At 42.9% G+C, this 5,215-nt stretch overlaps 1 pseudogene; it reads right to left on the bottom strand.

The window, feature by feature from the left end:
* Positions 1–2,409: 2,409 nt before the first annotated feature.
* On the bottom strand, positions 2,410–2,876 carry LOC129483133 (FUN14 domain-containing protein 1-like; annotated as a pseudogene).
* Positions 2,877–5,215: the final 2,339 nt, after the last annotated feature.

Genomic DNA, 5,215 nt, shown 5'->3' on the forward strand with positions numbered 1-5,215 from the left:
ACCATTGCTCTCCAGCCTGGGCAATAAGAGCAAAACTCCACCACACGCACAACAAAAAAACAAAAAAAACCCAAAAGAAGTGGAGCATTACCAATTTTCAGAAGCCCACTCACCTGTGCTGCATTCCTTCCCAGTCACTAACTTTCTTCCCAAGGGCAACTGTTGTCCCGACTTATAACAATATAGATTAATTTACCCATTTTTGTACTTTATGTAAATGGAACTGTATAGCATGTACTCTTTTCTCTTATGTTTTGCTAAACCTTTTTTTTTGTAAGATTCATCCATATCTTTGCAAATAGTTTTAGGTCGTTCAGTCTTCTTACTATATAGTATTTCATCATGTGAATGTAACGTAATTTTTTCTTTTTTTTTTTTTTTTGAGATGGAGTCTTGCTCTGTCACCCAGGCTGGAGTGCAGTGGCGCGATCTCAGCTTGCTGCAACCTCTGCCTCCCGGGTTCAAGCAATTTTCCTGCCTCAGCCTCCCCAGTAGCTGAGACTACAGGCACGCGCCACCATGCCCAGCTAATTTTTGTATTTTTAGTAGACGGGGTTTCACCATGTTGGCCAGGATGGTCTCCATCTCCTGACCTTGTGATCCACCCGCCTCGGCCTCCCAAAGTGCTGGGATTACAGGCACGAGCCACCGTGCCCAGCCGAATGTAACATAATTTTTTCAAAGGCATTTGGGTAGTTTCAATTAACACTGTAGTACCGGTGTTCTGTTAAATCTAGATGCATTTCTGTCGGGTAGAGTTCTAGGAGTGGATTGTTACATCATAGGGTATAAACACGTTCAGTTTTAGGAGACATTGGCAAATGATTTTCTGAAGTGTTCATACCCTTTTATATTCCACCAGCAGTGTGTGAGAGTTCTGGTTGTTCCACATCCTTGCCAGCTCTTCATATTTTGCATCTTTTCATTTTAACCATTCTGATAACATTTTAGGCCGGGCCCAGTGGCTCACACCTGTAATCCCAGCACTCTGGGAGGCCAAGACAGGAGGATCACTTCAGTCCAGGAGTTTGAGACCAGCCTTGGCAACATAGTGAGAACACGTCTGTGTTATTTAAAATAAAATAAAAATTTTAGTTTTAATCCACATATCCCTGATGACCGATCAATTGAACACCTTTTCATACTTTTATTGACTGTTAGTATATCCTCTTGTGAAATATCTGCTAGTCTTTTGTCTTTCCATTGAATTGTCTTTTTTCTTATTGATTTGTAAGTTTTTTTTTTTTTTTGGTCTGTTTAATATCTTTAAGAATTATATCTTTTTTTTTTTTTTTTTTTTTTTGAGACAGAGTCTCGCTCTGTCGCCCAGGCTGGAGTGCAGTGGCGCCATCTCAGCTCACTACAAGCTCCACCTCCCGGGTTCACGCCATTCTCCTGCCTCAGCCTCCCGAGTAGCTGGGACTACAGGCGCCCGCCACCACGTCCGGCTAATTTTTTTGTACTTTTAGTACAGACAGGGTTTCACCATGTTAGCCAGGATGGTCTCGATCTCCTGACCTCGTGATCCACCTGCCTCGGCCTCCCAAAGTGCTGGGATTACAGGCTTGAGCCCCCTTGCCCGGCCATTTTTTTTTTTTTTTTGAGATGGAGTTTTGCTCTTGTTGCCCAGGCTGGAGTGCAGTGGCGCAATCTCAGCTCACCACAACCTCCACCTCCCGGGTTAAAGTGATTCTCCTGCTTCAGCCTCCCGAGTAGCTGGGATTACAGGCATGCACCACCACACCCAGCTAATTTTGTATTTTTAGTAGAGACAGGGTTTCTCCATGTTGGTCAGGCTGTTTTCGAACTCCTGATCTCAGGTGATCCACCCCCTCGGCCTCCCAAAGTGCTGGGATTACAGGTGTGAGCCACCGTGACCAGCCAATAATTATATCATTTCTAAAGCTTTTCACAAAAGGACATTACAGTTCTTCAATGTATTGCAAACATAGCTGTTTTTAAAGAAGTCAGCCCTCATATTGAAGCTATAATACAAATTTTAAATTATTAGCACTATACCATAAAGCACAATGAAGAACATGTTATTCAAATAAAAAGATAACATTTCACTGGGCAATAAATCCAACATATTTCTTTGCTCTCCATGTCTACATCCAGTGGTGATATTTTACAGGTGAATTTCTAAAAGGCGAATTAAAAAAAAATGATGAAAGCCATATTTTGCTCAAGAATACTATTATTCACATTCCACATAGGTTGTTTGACAGCAGATACTAGTTTGGCAAGGTTCAGATGGCAAAATGCTAAGTTGTGAGTTCAGTATTGTCCAGCCAGTTGCTTCTCCTTGCCCTAGAGACCCTGGCAGCATGAACTGTTGAGAGACCACCTTGTTGTTGCTGCCACTTCGCTTCTCATAGTTGAATCCACTATGGGAGAATATTCATCTCCTTAAGATGCATGTCTTCGCAAAAAACCTCCCGCAAATCGACTGGATATCATGATGTTCTGTTTGATAAATTCTGTGACTCCTTCAATTAATATTGTAGATTTTCGGTGCTGCTTTATTTGCTCATTTCTTAATCTGTCGTTTTGCTTTGTTTACATCTTTCTCAACTCTCTTCCAGTCGATTTGCACGTAGCCACTCTGACTAGCAATCTGAAGGAGAAGGAAGCCACTTCCTACTGCAGTTGCTGTGTTTTCCAACTTTCTGGAACACAGATCCGGCACAACAACCAGTAACACCACCCGTTACAATCTGGGTAGCCACTGAATAGTTTTCTACCACAGGTCCCCAGCTGGGACTAGACACTTGATTTCACCACTGGTGTCTTCTTACATACTCTGTGACCTACAACGCTTTGTAGGAGTCATCATCACTGTCATATTCTTGGGGAAGAGGGTTTCAGGTCGCCATGATCAGAGTTTTTTATGTATTCTGGATATGAATTCTTTGAGGGATACATTTATTGCAGATTTCTTCTTCTACCTATAGTTTGCCTGTTAGAACTCTTAGCAGTATCATTTGAAAAGATGTTCTTGAATTTTTTTTTTTTTTTTTTTTTTTTTGAGATAGGGTCTTGCTCTCATCCAGCCTAGGGCACAGTGGTGCAATCACCGTTCACTGCAGCCTCGACCTCTCGGTCTCAAGCAGTTCTCCCACCTCAGTCTCCTGAGTAGCTGAGACTACAGGCATGTGCCACCACACCTGGCTAATTTTTTCTAGTTTTTGTAGAGACGAGGTCTCCCTATGTTACGTAGGCTGATTGCAAACTCCTGGACTCAAGCGATCCTCCCACCTTGGCCTCCTAAAGTGCTGGGATTACAGGCATGAGCCACCATGTCCAGCCCCTGATATTCTTAATTTTAGTATAGGCTAATCCTTCACCTTTTCCTTTCATGGCTAATGTTTTTATATCCTGTTAAGAAATCTTTGCTGCAAGATATACTGTTAAATGGACTTCATATGCAAGGAAAAGGAGGGTTGCCATTGATAAGAAGTACAGGAAGAGGTAGTATAGTGTGGAATGGTCTCTTTCCAATCAGGAGTCAGAAAAGCAGAATTGCTTGAGATTTATACAATATAAAGTGAAACTGCAAAGTGTGCCCTCCAGAGAAAATACTGCCAACTTATTGTATTTTGACCCTTACTGTAGTGTGTATTCCTGCTATCAGCTGTGCCAGACAGCTTGGAGAGCCAAGTGCTTGAATATTTTTCTTTCCTTTTCTTTTTTAGAGATGGGGGTCTCACTCTGTCACCCAAGCTGGAGTGCAGTGGCAAGATCATAGCTCACTGCAACCTTGACCTCCTGGGCGCTCATGGTCCTCCCACCTCAGCCTTGGAGTAGCTGGGACTACAGGCGCCCGCCACCACGCCCGGCTAATTTTTTCTATTTTTTGGTAAAGACAGGGGTCTCCCTATGTTGCCCAGGCTGGTGTCAAACTCCTGGCTTCGAGCGATTCTCCCTTTTCAGTCTCCCCAAATTCTGGGATTACAGGCGTGAGCCACTGCACCCAGTCTGATTCTTTACTCACCTGTATAGCTGAGAAAGAGAGTTTTTAGGCCTTAATGATTTAAAGGCCACATTTTAGTTTTTTCATACTGTGAGAGCTCAGTCACTACTTGGTTAGATATAGGTTTCTTCTTTTGTTGATTAAAAAAATACATGTATCACATATATATATAGATGAATTAGTTCACACGGTTTTCCTTGACTGTGAATATTATTCTCATGTTATGCAGGGTGCAAGGGATTCATGCATTAAACATGGCCCTCTTTATACCAGACCAAATAACCATAGCTAAAATTCAGCATGTCTAGGTTTAAATTTTTTTTTTTTTTTTTTTTTTGAGACAGAGTGAGTCTCACTCTGTCACTCAGGCTGGAGTACAGTGGTGCCATCTCAGCTCACTGCAACTTCCGCCTCCTGGGTTCAAGGGATTCTTCTGCCTCAGCCTCCCAAGTAGTTGGGACTACAGGCGTGCACCACCACGCCCGGCTAATTTTTTATATTTTCAGTAGAGGTGAGTTTTCACCATGTTGGCTAGGCTAGTCTCGAACTCCTGACCTCAGGTGATCCGCCCACCTCAGCCTCCCAAAGTACTGGGATTACAGGCGGGAGCCACCGCACCCTGCCTGACATTTTTTTTTTTTTTTTTAAAAGACATCACTTGTAAATCCAGCTTTCCATCCCCATCCCCCAGTTCCGTAACAACCTTGGTCTTTTGTCTTCCACTGCAGGGCTCAGGGTCTATCTAGGTCCTGCTATTTTTCGGTAGTGCTTTATGTTTCGCTGCCACATAAGCAGTTTTCCATGTCAGTAGATGGCGGAAGAGTCACAGAAGTTTGTTTTCTCCCGTCCAGCATTATCAGCCCGATGAAACATTGGCAGGGAGAAGAGATGGGAACTTGAGTGGTTTCATTTGTGTAGCTACAAGGAAAGACAATTTAGGGGAAGAGGAGGAGATCCATGTTTGGAAAACTAGAATATAAAGGAACATGTATTTTTTTTAGATGAACAAGGAATGCTGGCCACAAATGGTTTCTCCAGGTTGGCATGTCTGTGAAGAGCCTTGTACCCACGAGCTCCTTTATGCCATCTCTTCATGTGGAATCTTTAGCAGGAGATGAAAGCTGGCTAAAGTGATCTGACAGTTAAGGTCCAAAATGAATCCTCACAGTGACAGTTCTGCAAAGCACCAAACAAAAGTAATTAAGACAGTAGGAGCAGCAGTTGGAAAAAGTGATGGCAAAT

The sequence above is a fragment of the Symphalangus syndactylus genome, chromosome 5 (genome assembly GCF_028878055.3).
Source record: "Symphalangus syndactylus isolate Jambi chromosome 5, NHGRI_mSymSyn1-v2.1_pri, whole genome shotgun sequence".
NCBI classification, from domain to species: Eukaryota; Metazoa; Chordata; class Mammalia; order Primates; family Hylobatidae; genus Symphalangus; species Symphalangus syndactylus.